This window comes from Mytilus galloprovincialis, chromosome 10 (genome assembly GCF_965363235.1).
Source record: "Mytilus galloprovincialis chromosome 10, xbMytGall1.hap1.1, whole genome shotgun sequence".
NCBI lineage: Eukaryota > Metazoa > Mollusca > Bivalvia > Mytilida > Mytilidae > Mytilus > Mytilus galloprovincialis.
In genome coordinates, this window is record NC_134847.1 from 28,401,058 (window position 1) to 28,425,518 (window position 24,461).

Below are 24,461 nucleotides of genomic sequence, written 5' to 3' on the forward strand. Positions count from 1 at the left end.
TTGATCATATCCTTTTTGTAGCCCGTACCATCGACACGGTAAAGTGTTGTGGTGTATATGAATAGATTTTCATTGCATGCTTTACTAGTAATCTTATATATATATATCAACAAGGAACTTTTAAAGGCACAGAAACTCAATTTGATCAAGTCACTTGGAAATATAGGGATTTCACCATTCGTTAACAATGTAGTGTCCTTGAAAATAATTTGCATTTTTAGTGTTGATTTATAGTCGTTAATATTTGTTCAGATTATTATTGAGGCTTGTCCAATGGAATTTGATTTATTGGTAATATTTTTTTGTTTTCGAACAATTGATAACCATTCTTTTGAAATTGAGGACGACATGTCCTGAGACAGAGCTGCTGATAATGTCGTTTTAAAGATGACTGCGTCTTATTGCTGGGTTTTAATGAATTATATATAATAAAATTCGTTTCACATAAACGACTAGTGAGCTTGCAGATGTTTGTAAATGAGTTATTATCCGTATTAGTTGTGCATAACAAAAGATGATTTGGTCATGTTAATAGTAGTTTATCTAATGTATGTCAGGAAATGAAAGACAAGGATAGAATAGTAAACACAGTATTCTACAGATGGTCACCGATGGCATAATGATTATCCAGACATCCTTTACTGAACAAGTTTTAATAATGCTGAAAATTTATACGTGTTAGATTCACATGTTTATGTATTTGATAAGCAATTGGAATTGCTGCAAGAAAAGGACTTGTGGGTATTGATTCCGTTATGCATGCGTTTTGATTAGTTATGCGTATTCCAATATACATGTATACAAATTATTGATACATTTTTAATCATGATGTCAGTCCTGTTTACTGCAAGTGTAGAGTTAATGATTTATATGACTCAATGGATAAAACATTTGTAAGGTAAACGTAATGGACAAGCAAACCATTGCACACACGTTGACGTAAATATCGCCGTATTTCGACAGGAAACATTGAACTTGAATGTTTGCTGTGATATACCTTGAAAACAATATTTTCATTGATCATAAACAGACTGCTATTCACTTTGTTAAGACTAAAAGAGATAATGTAACTGTTAGCATTCAAAAATACATAAATTATATTTCTTATTTTTAGAAACGAAAGCCCTTTTTGTATACCTTCAAATGTTTATTCTCCTTTTTCTATGGAAGGTTAATATTTTTTTAACATGAATCATGCGTAAATGATTTTAAAATGTTCAACTCCTCTAAACCGTCCAGAAAAAAACAAAGACAAATTCAAAAAAACAGTTTGAATATTCCAGTAAAATTGCAAATAAGTTTGAATTGAACGATTAAAGACACATTTCTTATTGAATGTCAAAAATGATAAATTACAACGTTTTCATAGTAATCATGATAATTTCATAAGCATTTGGGTCATTGTTGTTTGTTTTCTGCAATACATATATTATTAAATGTTAAGAAAGTATAAACTTTGAATTTGTGTTACTAAGATACAATCTCATTGCAACTATTACGAAGACATGACAGAAGTGCCTTTAGAGATGACGACGAATATATTCTAACTGTCGAAACTATATTCCTGTCCTTTGTTTTTTTAAAGTGACGTAGCGTATTAGAATCAACCCAGGGTTTATGCTTACACGCGAAACACTACATGTGCAATACTTGGAGCAGGAAATATTAAACTTTCCTGAGCACCTCATATAACCCCCAGTTTTTTTATGGGGTTTACATGTGTATATTGCTCCGTCTTTAATTTTCTATGTCACCATTGCACATTTTATTGTCTTTTGAACATTTTCATTTTTCGCCATGGCATTATCAGATTGTTTTCGTCTCATGAGTTTGAATAATACTTTGATATCTTTCGCCTTTCTTTTCTGCCAATGTAGCATTTACATATTACGTTTTGATTGTTAGTATTTTGTATTGGGCATTCTAATTTTTGAATCTTTAATCAATTCGCGAAATATGACATTATAGGGAACAATATATTAAACTTTTATTGCTTTTATTGATAATAAGCCTTTAAATTAGTTTATTCCAGATCATTAGCCATTTATTCATTTATTACAAGTCACTTAAAAAGGAACTAATCAGTTTAAATGCATGCTTACTTGCACTTTAAATACAGGTTAAAGTTACTGATTAAAAAACATTCCTAATTCGCTGATGTGTAGGAATCTAAATATCAAATTAGAACATTGTAATTAAGAAAACTCCTTGACTTGTTTTTGTTTTCCAAAATGTACATCAAATAGTGCATGTACAATGCTTAGCTTTACTTTTGTTATATTTCTTTCAATAAAAAAATGCATTTTGATATTCAATTCCCTTAATAAGGAATAAGCTCTTAAAACAACAATTAAGAGTAATGTGGTCTTCAGATAGATAAGTAAAAATATTGCTGAATAATAGTTTTTGCACCATTTTTATTTTACGTTTGGGTTTGCCAATGTTACATAATAATGCAAATCTTATATAAACTTAATGCGCACCAGGTGTATACAAATATAAGCAGTATCTGTGATCCAACTTTTGATTCATTGCATCAACATCCAATAATATTTATTTTGTATAAACACTGTAAAACTAATACCTACAGATCGAAAGGTTTTATAACTCTGATGATTGCTTTCATCTCAATAAACTTTAAAATCTTTACGACGGACAAAATAGTCAATAAAACATATGATAGTACTGTTGTATCAAATCTTACTTAGGTTACCCATGTCAATATACAGTTGGGTGCAGACCAAGACTTACATAAAGTAAACGCAAGTTAACGCGGCGTGCACATATTTCGTTAGTTAACTTTAAATTTCGCGTTTACTAGTAAACGCCCGTTTACTTCATTTACGTTAACGCGGTCAAAATGGAAATTTCTAATGTCTACTCGAGTAAACGCGCGTTTACTCTGTGTCCGTTTAGTCAGTAGTAAACGGCCGTTTACTTCAGATTTTACAAGTTTAATTTTACGTGCACGTAAAAGTAAACGGGCGTTTACTACAGATTTCTAAATTGTATTTTTACGTGCACTTGAAAGTAAACGCGCGTTTACTTTTCGCGTTAACTAATTGTGTATATTATAAAGTAATCGTCGCGTGCATTTGTACATTTATTTATGTTGTTAAAATGACTTAATATTTTACGTATTTGTGTTTTAAACCTTAACATTCAAAAACACTTTTTATTACAAATATAAACATTTATTAAATTGCAAAAAAAAAAATCAGTTCCAAAAACTTTCAACAGCGGCTTTTCTACTTTTTCTGTTCAAAATTTACATGTACAAATATCAACTCACAAACCGGCATATTTAAAAAAAAAATATGCTAAAATTGATTAACGAATGTAAACTGAAAGTCTTGTAGGTTTTACAGTTCCAGGACGAATTTCCATTTTGTTCTTATATGCAATTATTAATTTTCAATAAATTAATTAATTAAAGAGGTGTCATTTCATTAAATGCAATCGTCAATATGTTGATCGAAAATGGACAGATGAATATTTTGATGTACCTTATCGTGTGATATATTAGGTCAGTGTATTTAGGATACGAGGACAATCTGCGTTAACGCGCGTTTACTACAAACAGTAAACGGGCGTTTACTTTATTATACAAAATTGGAAGACACGCCTTTTTCGCGTAAACGCGAAGTAAACGCCCGTTTACTTTTTACAAAATTAGAAGACGCGCGGTTTTTGCGTTAACGCGGAGGTAAACGCGAAAGTAAACGCCCGTTTACTATTTATGTCTACTAAAATTTCGGAGTTAACGCAGAGTTAACGCGGCGTTTACATGAAGTGCACGCGAGTAAACGCCGCGTTAACTTTTAAGGCCCGTTTACATGTAATGCTTGGTCTGCACCCAACTGTAGGTATCAATAATGAAGTACGAACTTACGGAGCGTATCGGGTAAGCGAATGTTTCAGTGGTTTCGTGTTGACCAATTAGTTCTGTATTGAATTTTTTGTGGGGGAGGGGGACCTTACCTTGCTCGTCGTGGTATTTGTCTGCCTTAATTTGACTTATGGTTATGTTAAGGATGTTTGCTTCTCTACTTTTTGAATTTTTGCCAGATTTTCGGAATACTCTGGTTTTATCCATGCATTAACATTAAAAAAAAATGCCCACTGACCCCTACTTTTCTTTTCATATTTTTATTACATATTATTTAAAAAGCCATATTTTAAAATTTATTGAAATCTTTGTTATTTTTTCATAGTTATTTAAACAAAAAAAAGTGCCAATGTTAAGTGAAAGAAAAATCTAGAGAGAATTATTTCCCGCCAAATTTTCAACGGCTTATTTCTCGAAAACAAGCACACGGACCCTCCATTTTTTTTCTGCTTTTCTAGTTTCTTTATTTATATACTTTCAATTTATAAGTCTTTTAAAAAGCTTGTTATTTTTAAACAGAGTAGCGAACATCCTAAAAGCTCATTTGGCTTATTTTTTTCAATATTTCATAAATTCTTTAACCTCTTTCAGTAACGGGCCTTTTTGTGATAAGTTTAGCAGGGTTTTTATTAGTCTTTTTCGTGCAATCTTGTGTTTTATATTCATTTAAGCAGAAAATTTTCATCTATTAAAATTGGATGTGAAAGAATATCTAAACATCAAAATTCACAGGGACTGTAGGACTGCAGCATCACAATTCTCCACTGCATAGTTCATGTTATTAATTTATCATTTACTTTCAGTTAAGTATGTATTTGTTGAAAACAGGTTTTACAGTTCATTTATACTTTTAAACTCATTGAAATCGATATTTAACTTTTACAACAAGCCACCGAGAAAATATGTCGTAACAGATGTTGAATAATAGTATACGTTATAATGAGAGAAAAAATCAATACAAAATCAATAATGGCATACTACCTCATTATAACCAGGTATTAATGTATAGGCATATTACGTTACACTTCTAATAATGGCGGCTTATACATTATACAGTGCAGAAATACAAGAAGATCTCAACTCTACAAAGACACTTCGTTGTAGATTCCACGACAAAGAAGGATGTCAGCTATTCTGCAATGACTGCAAGGATTTCGTATGTTTTGAATGCTTAGGACAACTACATCAAAAACACGATATATGTGGAATACAAAATGCAGAGGAAAATATCAAAAAAGAAATAAGGAACGTATTATTAGAACACAATTTCATTGAAAAACTTAACATTCTAAGTGAAAATTACATTGAGAAAAAGAAAGAGCTATTTCAGGACGAGGAAAGTTTTAAACGCGAAATAAGGTCAAAAGTGAAAAAAGTGAGGAAACAGCTTCATTTGTCAGAGGAGTTTTTGCTGTCAGAGGTACGTTGTAAATTCAAAGGCTATCAAACAACATTAGAAGAACAGGAGACAATGGTCAACAATTTACGAACTAAACTTACTTATTTAGTCGTTGATAAACTTAAAGAACACAATTTTGACTATATCATGAAAACATTGTCCGAAATGAAATTATACTCCTCTACCTGTTACATACACAAAAAAGATCAACAAGCTGTTTTCACAGCAGGTATATCTGTTTTAATTGAAAATTTGATTAGAGCAACGGATGAGAAATCTATATCAAAAGGTTCTACACTATTAAATTCTTCATTTTCTAATACTGCAACCCAAACAGATCCTGTCGAAGACTCAGATACAGAATGGTTTGATGCTGAAGACACATGTACAGCGCCAGTTGATTTAGTCGAAAACTCCTCGAATGAATATAAGAACGACTTTGAAAGAATTATTTATCTTCCCTGTAGTATGAACCATGTGAACAAAATAGAACTTATTTCCGAAAAAGAAGCGTGGCTACTTTCAAATAGGAGATTGTTTAAAATTGTTGACCATTCTTTTCAAAACAGTGTTTATGCACATGATGTGAACGATTTTGTTGTGCTAAAGGATGGATGTGTGCTGATTCTAAGTGTAAAACACTCCTTTTTATACAAGCTTCATACTGATGGACGTCTTCTAACATTTGCAAATGTAGGAAAAGCAGATAGAACGCCATACTGTTTGTGTGTTTCCGAAAATGATATATTAGTTATTTACCTTTCCTCATCTAATGGATGTACAGACTTTTTACTATTTATGGACACGGATGGAATGTTTATATCTGAAGCATCTGTTTCTAAGAGGTCTATTTGCACACCAGTTTTAGTCCGACTTTTAGAACCGTATCTATGCGTGTTATACCATGTATACCATGCCAACAGAAGTAAAATCGTTCAACGCATAGAACTTTTGAGGAAAAAGGATGATACGTATAGCCCATTCAAGTCTTTCAGTGGCATGTTTGGATATCAGCCTTTCTTACATTTTCAATGTCATGGGATATATTTTGCGAAGGATTTCAATATAACTATTTCAGATTTTCATCATCATAGGGTGTATGTGCTTGACAAAGAATTGAAGTACAAGAAAACATTATTTGGCGCAATTGATGGACTGAATCATCCGGCGGCTATCTTCTTATATGTTAACTCAAAATTCTATGGTGTAGTTTAAGCTTTTTTCGGAGAAATTGGGTTTTCTTTGCATAATCTATACAAAATCTGTCAATTTTGAACACCGTGTAGCGTGAAAATAAGCCCGGTGACCCATTCTTTTTATTATTATTTTTTTAAAAGGTATGACATAAACTACATTTTGGCAAATTATTAAAAAATTCTATGGATCAAAATTTAGACACCCCATCTACCTTAAAATGGTTCACTACTGACATTAATTTCCCCCTATTATATCCAGTCTTTGAATGAACCTGTTTTTTAAGGTTGCATATCGAGAAATTCATTACCTTACAGAGAAACTTCTATAATGTTTCATTTTATATCGTTAGTGTATTGAGGTCCTATGTGAAATTACCCATTTACCCGAAGCGATGATAATACGACTCCCCATACTACATGTATGTTGCAAAGAAGTACACCGACCTTTATTGACGTGTTAGATAGGATTGATATATTAGTTGTTTAAAAGGATCCTAACACCGGCAACCGCTACAGCAGTAGATTAATAAAGTTCCCGATTCCCTCTATTAAACACATGTAATTGCATTTTGCTATCGTGAACAGCATATTGATGATATTTGTATCTTCTGTTTAAATAACCAGTTGTAAAACAACGAATTTTGCAATATTATACAACATATCTTATTCGTAGTTATCATTGCATCTTGAGTACCAATAGCTGGTAATGTGTTGTTATCAAACACATATGTGGTCGTTCGCAAAAACACCCGTATAGAGCAATACGGTCTCGCAGACTTTATTGGCTGTGCATTTTCTAAAAGTACTCAGTATGGTATCGGAATGAAAAAGAGAACGTTTTGATACACGTTAAATTTTTTTACCGCTTAAGTTAATGTATTGTCCATGGAAGTTTTTATTAGCACACTAAGTGGTGATGAATATTTAGTAGTTACATATTTCAACATGGTATATAGATGCTTATCTATTTCGTTTTCAAAGTATTGTATAATTTGACCGGTTCTTCTATTCTTATTGTTTGAAATGAATGTTATGTTTCTGCTACTTTGATTCATTTGATTATAATGTCGGTTGCTGTTTACTTATCTATGATTTATTGGTCTTGTGCATGCCTAAGGCCTTTGGTTGGTGTAAACTTCCAAAAATAAGTGTATGGTGAGATAGTGTATGGCATATGGTTCAATGGTAGAAGTGTGTGGTTCTACGATGTATGGTGTAGAGGAATTGTGCAATGGTGTATGGGGAATGGTGTTATTGCGTACCGTGTATATACAGTGTGGTTATCAAAGTTTAAAAGTAGGCAAAATATTGATAAGAAGTGATTTTTTATTTTATACATTTATTTACAATATTTTAATAAAAAATCGTCTTTTTTTGAATATATAGATAATCTTTGAAATTAAAAAAACATTATGGGTTATATGGATCGTATAGGTAGAGTGTGTAAGGTGTATGGTAAAAAGGTGTAACGTGTATGGTGTAATGACACAGGGTGTATGGTGTAATGGTGTAGGGTGAATGGTGTAATGGTGTATGGTGTTAGTGTACACCATTCAAGGACTGAAATAAAGTCCACTGAGTATGACACTATTAATTTATAATGATCCAATAGATATTTGGTTTTGTGAAAGTTAAAATATAGATTCCACAACTGCAACAAGTGTGTTACGATATTTCTCCACTCGAGACACTCACATTTAACTTTTTTTTTTAATAATTAAAATTTAACTGTCGAGAGTGGATAAATATCGTAATTCACGAGTTATGGTGGTTGAATCCGTTTCTCGTATGATTTTTGTCCTTACTTTTAAAAGATTTCAAGAAAGTTGTTTTGTGTGACGTCATCAGGCATGGTCGCTTTTTTCTTGACGTCACAAGAGGAAAATTCAGAAGAAACCAAAAAAAGTTAACGTCACAATTGAATTTCGACCAATCATTTGCCGAGAACAGAATTTTCACTAGTGAGGAGAAATATTTTTCGCAGACTGATAAAAAAAAATATCACAAAAATTAAAGAATGTGAAATATCTTAATATTTGAATTTGATTTTCGTTTAATTTGGTTATTTCTGTGTTAACGTGTCGTAAATATGATGTAACGATATAGGACAACTGTTATAATTCAAATTTGTTGTAGGTTTGTTTGTATAAATAAATTCATGCATGCAATACATAAAGAATATCTGCCGAAAATATACATTAATGTCTATTATTTTATATTTCAAAAAAACATAAGAAGTTTTCATATTAATTTCCAGATATTTTAGTGTGAATTGTTAGTAATTTATATGTGTACATGGTTTAACGACTTAGATATATTGGTTTTTGACTTTAAGGCAACGACTGTCTAACGTCTTTAAACCGATAAATTATTCATTCATGTCCACGTTCTAAATTGTATACTTCCGTTTTATGGTTTTAGTTCAAAGCTATAAGATGTACCCAAAAAATAAGGCTTAACAATGACTTAAGGATGTACTTAGGTGAGGTTTTGAAATTTGTGTCAAATGTTCGGACTCCTTGGTGTTTTTCCATATCATACAATGTAAAATATTTTGTCCCATAACACCCATTTATTTGTTCATATTAGACTGAAGGGAAAACGGTACTATTTATTCTGCCATTGGCGACAATGTTAACATTTTCTAAATTTACCACTTTTTAAGATAAAAACCTGGATAAAACACTTATATGTTGTGTTAGTACTTTATTACTCTGTTTTAAAAATTAAAGCCAAATAGTATCATGACCAACTTCCAACGGAGCTTGTTTATGTTATCCATGCCCACCGTCATTTTGCACCAAATTTATGAAATTTTGCAAGTCTTTTCGAATAATTCTCTAGAAAATATTTCAATAGGTTTTAAAATTTATATTGTAAATATACACACTGCAGTTATGCATAGATAAATAAAAAATATATTGTACCCTTACATCCAATCACAGCGCTTTTAATTTGACTTCCTTCACCTGCCTTGGGTACACAAAAGGCCAACCTAATGCTGGGAAAATTAAATACTACCGTTTTCCCTATACTGTGACATAAAGATATAAAGAATTCTTATGACATTATTAATGCAATACTGGGCTATTGTGAAAACCTTGGCTATAATAAATACTTGTATGTCCCCAGTACTTAAAGAAACATAGATCATTTTATGTCCCCACCCCTACATGCTGGTTTACCTCATTCTCTACTTCTTTCAGAAAAGCCTTAATAAACAACCTGTATCCAATCATATCTTATCTTATTTAAAAAGAATGATAAATAGTTCCATTTAAACAGATAAAATGGACAGTTCCATTCAATTTGTATTCATTTTATCAAAAATTTACAAGAAATGCACAAATTCAAGATTTTTCATACTAATCTCCATTCCATGCTTTAGTATATGCCATATTGTGGTTAAAATTTTTAGAGCTTGTTATAAAATCTATTATTCTGTCTTGAGATGATGAAAACAAAGATCTTAGACACTTTAAACATTAAATATGCAAACTACTCAGCTGTAAAGTTGCCTTTGTTGCCTGTATTAATCAATGAAAAAGCTGAATTATGTCCCTTGGGAGTATTAGTTTCCAACAAAAGTCCTTTCAAACAGTAGGAAATGAAAAATTATTTATGTCTGATATAATAAAAGAAAGAAACTACAAAATGAGGCACTTTTGAAATATTTGCTGCATGCATTATCAAGAATGTGAACAATTCTTTACACAGGAGAGTATAAATTCTATGTAAATTTAGCCTCGAGTGGGCCTCTTTTTTCTTAGATGAACAATTCTAACACTGAAAATGCTTTCAATGTGACCAAATATTGCCAAATTCCATAAACAGTACAAACTAAACCAGACTATTTCCCATTTTAATAGATTATATTTACAGAAATACCCAAGTTATACATTTAGGGAATTACGCAGCAAAAAAGGCAAACATTTCAGTAAAAAATATTTGTCGCGACTTGAATTCTGGTGTTTCCATTTGAAAAAAATCATTGCGAAAGGTGAAATCAAATACAAAAGAACTATAATATGGTGCATTTTACACAATATAGTTAATATTGACATCCTAGAATAAAGTTTTATATCATTACCAATCATTTTGACCTATCATGATGACTCAGCACTTTTCTCAACACAGTATTGTTCTCAGTGAAAAATTTCTATTCTTTGTGATAAAAATCAAATGTACTAATCAAAAGCTTCAAAATAGTATAAAAGAATTGAAGTTTGAGTGACTTTGATTTCCCTTGCTATCTTCAGTATAGGGAAAACGGTACTATTTATTCTGCCATTGGCGACAATGTTAACATTTTCTAAATTTACCACTTTTTAAGATAAAAACCTGGATAAAACACTTATATGTTGTGTTAGTACTTTATTACTCTGTTTTAAAAATTAAAGCCAAATAGTATCATGACCAACTTCCAACGGAGCTTGTTTATGTTATCCATGCCCACCGTCATTTTGCACCAAATTTATGAAATTTTGCAAGTCTTTTCGAATAATTCTCTAGAAAATATTTCAATAGGTTTTAAAATTTATATTGTAAATATACACACTGCAGTTATTCATAGATAAATAAAAAATATATTGTACCCTTACATCCAATCACAGTGCTTTTAATTTGACTTCCTTCACCTGCCTTGGGTACACAAAAGGCCAACCTAATGCTGGGAAAATTAAATACTACCGTTTTCCCTGAATAGCTCATGAAAGGTCATTTACCAAAATTTTAGAAGGTTCTTGATTTTCTTTCTTTTGTTTTGAGACCCAAATTATACCAATGCAAATATAAGGTAAAAGTCCAAGTCAGCCTTTTCCCGCCATATTTTAAATATCAAATATCTCGAAAAGGAGGTCCATGACTTATCAATATTTTTAGCTTATCTTTATCCATAATTTATGCACTACCAGCTAATAATATCAATTTTCATTTTTTAATTTCTTAATTTGTACCTAACCTCACCTAAGTACATCCTTAATACAGTATAAGTGCACTTCTTGTGGTTAATAATTCAAAACTTGTATACATTTGATAATACGGCTTCGAATATTCACAGTTGAAAAAAACAACAATAATATGAAATTTATTCCCTCAAACCTAAGTATGTGTATAAACTTACTCGGAAAATTCCACCACATAATTTAAAGAAGTAAATACGAAATTTAATTAGAAGTATAGCGAAAGGAAAGGAGGTGTACGAATGCACGGTTTCGATATCAGCGAACTAAAGTGTGTAGCTTGCATTTATCTATAATGAACATACTTAATACGGTATTGTTGTTTTAATTTAATTAATTGAGAAAAACAATTTATTACATAGTTTCACCTCGTGTTTGATCTTTTTTTTAATATATATTCTGCATTTGATAAAAGTAACATTCCATATCACAAGTAAATGCATTAAATACCGGGTATTAAACATTATTGTTAAGTAATTAATTTTATTGATTTATTTAGAGCTGTGTCACAGGAAGCTGTTGAACACACATAGTTTGTTATAATATTTGATGATCGACCTCATCAATAAATAGGCATTAAATGAATACGAAAAGTTTTTTTTCCAGAAATGATATACATTTATTTTAGATTGTTCCCCTTTAATCGTGTTTCATATTTGCTAGTGCGATATTAATGATAGTTGTGAATTTGCATTTTAATATTAATACTCATCCATAGTTTTATCTTAAATCTTAAAAAATAGAGTCAATCGTTTTTTAAGCTATGCACTAGAAGTTGACTTAAAATAATATTTATTGACTATCAGAACAATGACTATGATGAGTTCTTTTTTAAAAGATCAGTGAATTCATCTTTGATTACGTAGTCTTTTTGTTATTTCATGTTTATTTATTAAGAGTTATATCTCGTCTATAGATACACCAGCATTGTTCAGTTTTTGGTATGACTATACATTTCACTTCTTCGATATACAACTAACAAAAGTTATTTCCTCTGTAAAAACGGTTTCTTTCTCCATTTAAATTGTATACCTTAAAACATAATTATTTACATTTACCAGAAGTGTGTATATTTTTGTATTTGGCGGCTTTTTATTCAAGGTCATTATTGTTTATGAAATTGTTTAATATCTCACAGCGTTAACTATTGTTATCTTTATTTTTTCAACCCTTAATTGATAGATTTTGTATTTACATTGTATCATAGATCAAATCTATTCGTTCAGTGTATAATGACGACTTCAGTATGTATATTAATGAAATTTATCCTGTTGAACTTACTTTAAATAAAGCTAATACTAACAATGACCACTGCCCTTTTCTCGATCTTGATATCTTTATCACTAATGGAAAGCTGAATACTAAAATTTATGATAAAAGGGATGATTTTTCATTTCCTATCGTTAATTATCCGTTTTTAGATGGTGACGTTCCCTTGTCACCATCTTACGGTGTTTATATATCTCAACTTGTACGATTCGCTCGTGTATGTAACAATGTTTTAGATTTTAACGAGAGAAATTTATGTATTACTGAAAAATTATTACACCAGGGTTTTCGATATCACAAACTAGTCAAAACATTTACTAAATTTTATCATCGGTATAAAGACATTATTCGTAAATATAGCTCAACATGCAGACTTTTAATACGTTCAGGTATTTCACATCCAATTTTTTATGGTAATATTCTTTATAAAGCACAAAGGTGTCAGTATTCACCTCAGAAACTTACAAAACCTTTGAATAGACTTATTAAGAAGGGATATAATTACGATACTGTTGTCAAGTCATTAAAGATTGCATATTTTGGCGTTAATATTGAGTCATTGATAAGGTCTTTGCATCGGAACTAAACACATTTATTCTAAAAACAGTTGTTGGCATGACACGGGTTATGTTCTTCTCATATATGTTATGATGGTATGATACTAAACCCCTAACGGGAAGGATTGTGCCTGATGTTCATATGATGAAATCATAATCTTTCAGTCAGTTTAGTTGAAGTCTGGAGCTGGCATGTCAGTTAACTGCTAGTAGTCTGTTGTTATTTATGTATTATTGTCATTTTGTTTATTTTCTTTGGTTACATCTTCTGACATCAGACTCGGATTTCTCTTGAACTGAATTTTAATGTGCGTATTGTTATGCGTTTACTTTACTACATTGGTTAGAGGTATAGGGGGAGGGTTGAGATCTCACAAACATGTTTAACCCCGCCGCATTTTTGCGCCTGTCCCAAGTCAGGAGCCTCTGGCCTTTGTTAGTCTTGTATTATTTTAATTTTAGTTTCTTGTGTACAATTTGGAAATTAGTATGGCGTTCATTATCACTGGACTAGTATATATTTGTTTAGGGGCCAGCTGAAGGACGCCTCCGGGTGCGGGAATTTCTCGCTACATTGAAGACCTGTTGGTGACCCTCTGCTGTTGTTTTTTATTTGGGCGGGTTGTTGTCTCTTTGACACATTCCCCATTTCCATTCTCAATTTTATCACTTGTGTTAATAGTCTTTTGATTGAGTTAAGCCTTTTCAATTGACATTTCATAGTGTTTCGTTCTATGTTGTGATGTATCACTATTGTTTCATATAAGGGTGGACGTTTGTATCTATTAAAACGTTTAAACCTGCTCCATTTGTTTGCACCTGTTCTAAGTCAGGAATCTTGTGTTAAGTAGGTTGTTAGTTGATGTGGTTTATAAATGTTTCTCCTTTCATGTTTTATATAAACACATGGAAAAAAGTATTGCAACACCATATTGAAATTGAAATTAAAGACACACTCTTTATTTTTTTTTGTGAAATAATTTGTTAAAGTAGAACTAGTTAAACATTATTTAAATATCACCTCAGTTTATTCAATATATATCGACTCGTGAGTTCTTCTCTGCACATGCAGATACTGTACCCGTAAACAACAAAACAGATGTTTTTATCCTCCTCATTGTTTTCAACACTTTAAATAACCAAGTTTATAAAGTTTTGTGATTGACACCCTGTAATGGGTCCTGCACCACTCTTAACTGCAGCAAGATGGCAGATTATCAGCATAAAAAAAGCAGGTATGTAGCTGTGACAACTGCACGTATGGTTGGTCATCACCATTCCACTATAAGTCACTTTGAGAATAAAAATCAGGCAAAACACGATGTTTAAGACCTTCCGATATCAAAAACACCCCTACACCATCTGCTAGGGAAAATCAAGCATAATGTAGGTTGGTCAGAAGGAAACCCATTGCATACAATACAATCATAAAAAGAGAGTGGTGGCCATACAGGAGCCTTTTCACAAGAAATGTTCGAGATCGACTAATCGATACTGGTTATCGTCGATAAGACCATTTCGGGGACCTTTGCTTACGAACAGACACACAGTTGTCCGTATCCAATGTAGTGCAGAGCTCGCCAAAGTTGGAAATTAGCATCGTGGAAGAAGATCCACTTTTCCTATTGAATTCGGTCCATCTTCCTTGGTACGATCGTAGCCTGGAATTGAACCATATCTAGCATATATAGGACACTATTGGGCGTAAAGTGCGCGAAAGGACACCCCAGTTCAAACACGTAATGAAATAAACAATGCCCTTCATCAGAAATGGTTGCTGCCACCTCAGCAACAAATTAGTTGATTTATGGCAGGAATCAGAAGACATTAAGAGGCGGTTATCCGTTTGAATAGAGGCTGCGCATAAAGGATTAATTCTATGGCGTATAACGATCAACCATGATGTAAACAATCATCTTAAGATTAATTTTGAAATGTCTGACATTGTAAAGTTCGACTACAGTAAAAGATGTAAAATGCATTTTTTTGTACAAAAAACACTTCATTTATTTATTAAAATTGTGATTAGATAAATATTTTTCCTTACAATTTTTTGTTCGTTTAAATCATGTGTAAATGCCAATGTTATCATAATCTATGTTTCAATATTATTTTACAAATATTTTATCATATTCCATCCAAAATAAGAGGCTGATTTTTCCAGTTTTAAAAAATCCAGGTATTGCAATACTTTTTTCCATGTGTATAGATTTGACCGTTTGGTTAAACCCTTTGAATGGTTTTATACTAGTAATTTTGGGACCCTTTATAGCTTGCTGTTTGGTGTGAACCAAGGCCCCGTGTTGAAGACCGTACTTTGGCTTATAATGATTTAATTTTACAAATTGTGACATGGATAGAGAGTTGTATCATTGGCACTCACACCATATATGTCTATATCTACTGACCGCTCTCAAATTGTTTATCTCTATAAAAATTATAAATAATAAAACATGTCAAGTATATCATTTTGTTTTCTTGTTTAGAATTGTTATGTTCTTTGTGTCCTTTAATTAGGAAGTAACAAACTGATTTTTTTTGGAATAAAACTAAGCCCACTTTTGTAAGTAGCAAATACAAAAGTGCAGAAAGTGATTATTGGTATATCTGTGTATGAAATACTTTATGTTCAGTTTAGAAATATTGAAACAATCGTTTGAAAAGAAGAACTTTAAGGTGCATTTGGTGACATAACGACTACTTTAAAATGTTTCTGTTTGTTTTGTTCACGCATCGTTGTCAATATAATGGAATTTGATGCGAGTGTCATACACGTGAGAGGTTTAGCTACTATAAAACCAGGTTCAATGCTGCATTTTCTACAATGAAAAATGCATGTACCAAGTCAGGAATATGACAATTGTTATCCATTTGTTTGATGTAATCGAACTTTTGATTTTACCAATTGGTTAGGGACTTCTCGTTTTGAATTTTCTTAGGAGTTCAATGTTTTTGTGATTTTACTTGTTTGCTAATGGATTTAGTTTTCTGTTTTTATTTTATTCATAATGACGTATTCATAAAACTAAGACTAATTATGTTTTTAAATAAATGGTGTGTATACTATACAGTGATAAAATTCTAATCGACTACAAAGTAGCATTAAATTTAAATGATACATGAAGATTTGTCATACAAATGAAACAATTAAAACCATATCATATCAAAATTTACCAAAAGAGACAAACTTTTATAAGCATTGAATTGGAAATTCAAAATTGATAAAAGCATAAAAAACAACAGATTGAATAATCGCACAAAAGTAATTACACTAAGACATGTAAGATGTAAGAGCATTTGAAGTATGATTGTTCACTTGAATGTAACATTGAAGAGAAAAGCATGTCCACTTTCGTTTGCAACTAGCATCCGGTTATTTTCTCGATTGTAATGTAAAACTTGAGGACGATCAAGTCCATCTGCAGACGATAATATGACTTTGCTATGTTTTCCGTCTGGCGAGATAACAACAACATTTGAAAATTTGTTTCCGACTACGTAAATGTTCCCGTTTTGATCCAAAGAGATACCGAGAGGAAAAGACAAAATACTTTCATCTTTAAATGTCCACCTGACGTGTCCCTCCAGATCGCTGCATGTCACGGTGTTCCTCGATTTATTTGTGAAGTAAAGATTGTTGTTGAAAACAGCTATATAGGCACATCCAGACATTGGCTCCTTAACTACTTTACACATTGATCCATCTTTGATATTTACACGCATCAATCCGTTCTTTCTTGCACAAAAATACAGCCAACCATCACTAACTGCTATCCCATCATTTGGTATATCAACTTTCATAATTTTCTTAGTTTTATGCGATAGGTGGTCCCTAAGAATGATTCTTCCACCTTTGTAGCCAGTGGATATTGCAAGTAAACTTCCGTCTATCTGTTCTACATCAAATGTTTGCCATTGGTAATCGCTTTTGCCCAAGAATGCTCCGCCAGTTGTAAGCACACTAATCTTCTTGTCTTCATAACTCGAAAAAAACATCTTACCATCTGAAAACATGGAACACCCAGTTATGTTATTGCCTCTTGTATTAACAGTTTTCCTTAATTCAAGTTTAATTTTGTCTAAAGATAAAGTCGACGGTGCCATAACCAGGGTCTGTGCTTGTTTGTGTTTTCTCCTCCCAATATTCATGCCACTTGATTTGGACTCGACAACAATATTGCCAAACTTTGTTAAACTGGTTTGAAAATTCTGAACGCCAGAGCTTATCTTCCAAGACAAAGTAGAAAGATTTAAATCTTTGTTCTTCACTAATCTTTGAATGAATTCATCCTTTTCTTCTACATCATGCTCTATGTGTTTAAGGACCAAGAATGCCTGAAGGTCTGACGCATGTTGTTTTATGCTCGCCATGTCATGTTGGTATTCAGTGACATCCTTTTCCGTTTGTTGTACTGATGTTAACACTTTCTGTATTCGTTTGCTCTCAGATTCCTCTGTTTTGATCAATTCACTCAAAATAATTTCTTGGAGTTTGTCAAGATAGCTCACAATCTTTGTTTTTGTCATTTTTATTTCGGACTCGACTTTTTTTCTTGCTTCCTTTATTGCGACCAGATTGCCTTCACGGTCTCTTAGAATCTTTTTAACATTTTCTGAAATTTCTGCCAAGGCATGTTCGATATCTAAGAATGCATTTGATGATTTAACATCTTTGACGACATCGTCAATATCAACAAATTCTTTGCACTCGTTGTGGGTCTCTACAATACACTTTTTACAGCACGGACAACCATGTTGATTACAATATATATGAATTTTTTCAGTGTGGTCTTTGCATGTTTGTGATATTCCTAGAAGTGTTGATGGCAATTTCTTGTAATCATCGATAGCAATTGTATTATGTCCCCTTGTTGCCTTTGAGATGCTATGATGTTCACTACACTCATTACATAGACCTTCATCACATTCGGAACACCAAAATATTGACTGTTTAGTTATATGGCGAAAGTCACACGTGCCACATATTGTCCAATTAGTTGCCATTACCCTGAAATAAATTAATTTTGATTATCGAATAAGTTATGCAATGTGATAGTTTATGAACAATTTTAAATACTACTGAGATGATATATACATGGCGCAACCAGATGCTCCGCAGGACGCAGCTTTATACGACCACAGAGTTCGAACCCTGAACAGTTGGGGCAATTATGGACACAACAGTCAAGCTTTATACAGCTCTGAATTTGGATTGTGATTAAATAGTTGACACAAGATAGGTTTCTGACACAGAATGAATGTGGTCTAAGAACTTAAACTTAAAAACTTCAAAATTTTAAATTGGACATTTACTATGGTCCAATATCAAAAATCTAAATACATGATTAGATTCAGCATATATCAAAGAACCCCATATGTTAAATAATTTTTGTTCAAATCAAACAAACTTTAATTTTACCCCGATTTGGACCAACTTGAAAACTGGGCCTATAATCATTCATCTAAATACATGTTTAGATTCAGCATATCAAAGAACCCTAAGGATTCAATTTTTGTTGATATCAAACGAAGTTTAATTTTGAACCACGATTTGGACCAACTTGAAATCTGGCCCCATGAGCAAAAATCTTAATACATGTTTAGATTCAGCATAACAAAGAACTCCAAGGATTCAATTTTTGTTAAAATCAAACAAAGTTTAATTTTGAACCCCGATTTGGACCAACTTGAAAACTGTGCATGTAATAAAAAATCGAAGTACATGTTTAGATTCAGCATATCAAAGAACCCCAAGAATTCAATTTTTGTTGAAATCAAACAAAGTTTAATTTTGGACCCCAATTTGGACCAACTTGAAAACTGGGCCCATAATAAAAAAAAATCTTGTACATGTTTAGATTCAGAATATCAAAGAACCCCAAGAATTAAATTTTTGTTAAAATCAAACTAAGTTTAATTTTGGACCCTTTGGACCTTAATGTAGACCAATTTGAAAACGAGCCAAAAATTAGGAATCTACATACACAGTAACGTTAGTTTCGGCATATCAAAGAACCCCAATTATAAAATTTTTGATGAAATCAAACAAAGTTAAATTTTTGACCCTTTGGGTCACTAATTCCTAAACTGTTGGGACCAAAACTCCAAAAATCAATCCTAACCTTCCTTTTATGGTCATAAACCTTGTCTTTAAATTTAATACATTTCTATTTACTTATACTAAAATTAGGGTGCAAAAACCTACAAAAATGCTTATTTGGGCCCCTTTTGGCCCCTTATTCCTAAACTGTTGGGACCAAAACTCCAAAAAACAATCCCAACCTTCCTTTTGGTTCCTGAACCTTGTGTTTGAATTTCATAGATTTCTATTTACTTATACTAAAGTAATTGTGCGAAAACCAAGAACAATGCTTATTTGGGCCCTTTTTTGGCCCCTTATTCCTAAATTGTCGGGATCAAAACTCCAAAAATCAATCCCAACCTTCCTTTTATGTTCAAAAACCTTGTGTTTAAATTTCATAATTTCTATTTACTCATACTAAAGTAATGGTGCGAAAACCAAGAAAAATGCTTATTTTGGGCCCCTTTTTGGCCCCTTATTCCTAAACGGTTGGGACCAAAACTCCAAAAAACAATCACAACCTTCCTTGGGTTCTTAAACCTTGTGTTTAAATTTCATAGATTTCTATTTACTTATACTAAAGTTATTGTGCGAAAACCAAGAAAAATGCTTATTTGGGCCCTTTTTTGGCCCCTAATTCCTAAACTGTTGGGATCAAAACTCCAAAAATCAATCCCAACCTTCCTTTTGTGTTCATAAACCTTGTGTTTAAATTTCATAGATTTCTATTTACTTATACTAATGTTATTGTGCGAAAACAAATGTGTCTTCGGACGACGACGACGACGACGCCAATGTCATACCAATATACGACCGCAAAAATTTTTCGTATAAAAACTAACCGAATGTACTTGAATGAAAAGCCAAAACATCTACATACTCGTAATTTCGATCTGAAATCCGCTAGACGAACCGAATCATGCGCAGCATTTTTCATTTTGTCAAGTTTAAATCTTGATCCTAATTTTACTCGCCTATTGTAGACCGTCTTGTGTAGTTACTACTAAGGGTTCTGATACCTTTCCGGATTTCTGATCGGTATACATGTACCCTGTGTGAGCAAAAGAAGAGTGGATTTATTTGCCAAAAAAATTAACATAAAACACTTCATACTCTATTATTCAGAGTTCGTGTATTTTTGCCTAGGGCATATATCAAACATGCCAAACTCCTTTACTTTGGTACCATATAGTTTGATTTTAAAGGAGAAAAACAATAATAACATTGTTCCATAACGTTACTATTACTTAAGAAATGAATGTGAAGCATCGCACTTTCGTATTTTTAAAATACGTTTATCTATACTAAATATATATTACTTTTTTAATATATAAATGCTATTTTATGTCAACACCAAAGTGTTCACTACTGTGCTGGTGATACCCTCGAAAAGTAAACGTCTATCGGCAAAGAAATTGACCTTGTGTATGCATGGGATTATCATAGGTAAACGAGGGACGAAAGATACCAGAGGGACAGTCAAACTAATCAATCGAAAATAAACTGAAAACGCCATGGATAAAAATGAAAAGGACAAACAGACAAACAATGGTACACATGACACAACATAGAAAACTAAAGAATAAACATCACGAACCCCACCAAAAACTAGGGGTGATCTCAGGTGCTCCGGAAGGGTGTAAAATGTGTATAATTTAGCACAACACACGCGCGCTTCGTACACATTAAATATGAATGACGCTCAATAAAACAGTTGATAGGCCACATCAATTAAGAATTTGAAGATCATTAAAATCGAGAAAATTCATAGTCGATCATTTACCTCTTTCAGAAATCCCGAGTTCCTATCACTTCAATACCATGCCGAATATTTTGTTTTGAAAATTATACGGCACTTGTACATAAGTGGAGGCAAAGGTTCTAATTGACCTCATCTCTTTTTGCCAAAATAATAAAAAATAAATTTGTCATTTTCACTTTCAGTTGTTTGTTCCCTTCCCCGACTTAATATTCTAATATTGTATGCCACTGTGCAGCTAGGGTGCTTCTCAAATTAAATGAATTGGTAATTTCGGCAGTTAAATTGAAAATGAAAAATCATGGAAAAATGAATTTTAGATATTACCTATTTAGTAAGGCGTGTATTAGTGGTTATTTCATTTTCGTCATATTTTCCCCACCAGCTTTAAATTTGTATTGTTAACAAGTCATGGATTCCGTTGAAGAAAAACACAACTATATACATGCAGAAATGATCCTTCCCTAAATGAGTCCCTCATTTTTACTCTTTGTTTGACAAATTTATAACCAATAGTTTGTTGATCGGGACAAAACCTAGAAGTCCATTTTAAGTATAAAGAAGACAATTCACGTGACCTAAAAAAAATAAATCTTTCCCTGATTGATGGTTAATACTCATCATCTTAACCAGGACTGAAATTTTGTATTTGCGCCAGACGCGCATTTTGTCTACAGAAGACTCATCAGTGACGCTCGAATACAAAAACGTTAAAAATGCCAAATAAACTACTCAGTTGGACATGTTGGAGACCATCAAGGACCAAATTTTTCTCAACATTTTTTTTTATAATTGTGACCATATCAATGATAATTCATGTTTGACTCGTTCTTTTTTTATTGATTTCACGTGTCATGTAAATATACAAATTGTATGCTGTTTTATTTTTATTAAAATTAAGTACATGAAACGACAACAAGTGATTTAATGCACTTGGAACTGCGCTTCACGTAAAAAGGGATCGTCACTTGTTTTCAATTTGTAAATATGCATTCAGTTTTTTCCATGATAGTGATTTTCAAAAAATCGTTTAAACTATGGAAATGAGGACAGGAAATGACATGTTGAATAAATAATACGCACGTTATCTTTACACACCACACACATTGTCAAAACCATAATATGATAACTGTCATAAGACACTAAAAAACTTATTTAGATTTATAAATTCAATGTTTTCCCTATTTGAAATGAGGCGTAGAATAACAGATGCAGGTCTGTGTGCACTGACAATATATAATTGTGTACACTGTCCTATATAAATTCAGGTACGCACGGTGATTACATATTACGTTATACGGACTATTTGTGTAACTTTAACCAAATACCTTCCTTAAAATCGACTTACCTGTACAAAGACTAATATAAAGCTGTACCAATGTTACAATTACTATACTCTTAAAACATACACCGCGTTAATCAACGTTAATGTTTCATCAAAACATCCGCACTCATCACTACTGTGTAGGTCATCTATTTTTAAAGTGCTATCGGTAATAAACTACATAGTAGGAAGACGCGGTAAATTTAAAATCTTTCTTGTTGTTAAACGATCGGCATGAGTGATGCATTACCAGTACATGAACGCCAGGTCGATAGATGTTAACCAGTCAAGATAGATAGTATTGCAGATTATGTGATCCAAAGGAATTGACATAGATTTTATACCTGATTAAGGTAACGAAAATTTTGGTTTTTTGCCTATATTTGTTTTTTAATTGTCGATTATGAATTTCAGAAACAAATATATTTTTTAAACAGAAACTGATAAAAAGTCTGTTTCCGATAAAGCCTAAGACACAAAACAAAAAATTTAGTTTAAAACAAATTTTAAATCTATTTAAGAAGTGTTTGTCCAGATAAACAAACAAAACATGCCCCCTCCCCCACAAAATATGCTGCTCGGTACCTGATTTATTTGAAAGACTTTTCCTCATAAATATATGTCTTTGAAAGTAGAAAAGGTGAGAACTAATACTGATGATTCCAATACAAGATTTAGAAAAACAGAAGTAGTGTACATGTTTCGTAGTTGTATAAATATAATCTAATATTAATATTTAATTATCGGTTCAACTCGAATACTTACTCTTGTTTATAGCACATTTTCCTGATTTTTCTACTCTGTTTTTAAAGAAAAAAATGCTTATTTTTCCATCCCCCTTTTTACAATGAATTATTGAAATACAATTTAATCTTTACAATTATAATTTGTTTAATTGATAACATACCTAAATTTGAATGAATCAAGTATCTAAATGTGAGTGTTGTTTAGAATGTCAGTATTTTTTTTAACTGTTCTGTTATTACAGACGACAGATTGGTTAGAGCAATTTGAGAAATAATCTTATTATACGGAGTTTCGAAACCCTTCCAGAGCACTTGAGATCGCCAACGTTTTGGTTGGGGTCGTGATGTTCATTCTTTAGTTTCTATATTGTGTTTTCCATGTTTACTATACAGATGTTTGTCTGGTGTCCTTTTCTTTTCTTGTCCTTTTAATTATAATTCTGGTATCTATGATGAGTTTATTTACAACCACTGGGTCGATGCCACTGCTGCTGGAGTTTTAATTCATCAAGGGTATCACCAGCCCAGTAGTCAGCACTTCTGTGCCGACAAGAAATATCATTGATAAGGTCATATTTATAAATTAACTGTTTACAAAACTTTTGATTTTTCGAAATACTACGGTTACTGCTTACATGTATCAATAGCATACAATTATCAAGTTTTTACTTCTTTTGCTGAAATGTTTGAATACATTATATCTGAGTTGAAGTTACCTGTAAACAAAATGCAGTACTGATTGAAATTGTTTTCATGTGATGATACAATTGAAATTTATTAAGTTTTCATTACTGTAATATTGTTCTCTTCTTTATACCACTCATGACTTCCCTTTGTCGGTATTTTAAAAATTATCAGAATAATTGTTAAATGATATATGAAATGATCGACTATTTACTTTCACTGTTGGATTCTGGATCATTGAAATTTATTTGTGATCCTCAGTTTTTCATGAATTTATTTTCGGTTTCGTTTCAAAAATGTAGTTATATATATCTTTCAAAAATTTATTTTAGTTCTTGTTAGGAATTTAAACCCATATAACTTATTAATCGATAATAACTTATTTGCATATTGTAGTCAAGTATATATCTATTGACTTGCATGCATATTGAATTAAGCTTCAAGTTATGGCGGAATATACGTTAATAAAAGCAGAAAAAATAGACATACTTAAATCATCGAAACCACTGCAGTGTAGATTCCATGATACAGAAGAATACCAGATCTTCTGCAAAGATTGTAAGGATTTTATGTGTTTTAAATGTCTCGGACAGTT

General features: G+C 31.9%; 2 long non-coding RNA genes across 2 annotated transcripts in view; both read right to left on the minus strand.

Annotated features, from left to right (window-relative positions):
- Positions 1–24,461, minus strand: part of LOC143047326 (uncharacterized) — a 184,320-nt gene that overhangs the window by 94,118 nt on the left and 65,741 nt on the right. The window lies entirely within an intron of this gene.
- On the minus strand, positions 16,292–22,584 carry LOC143047322 (uncharacterized). Its single transcript, XR_012969494.1, has 2 exons — positions 22,461–22,584; positions 16,292–18,279 (listed from the first exon to the last, which is right to left on the minus strand). It is a non-coding gene; the product is annotated as an uncharacterized LOC143047322 (long non-coding RNA).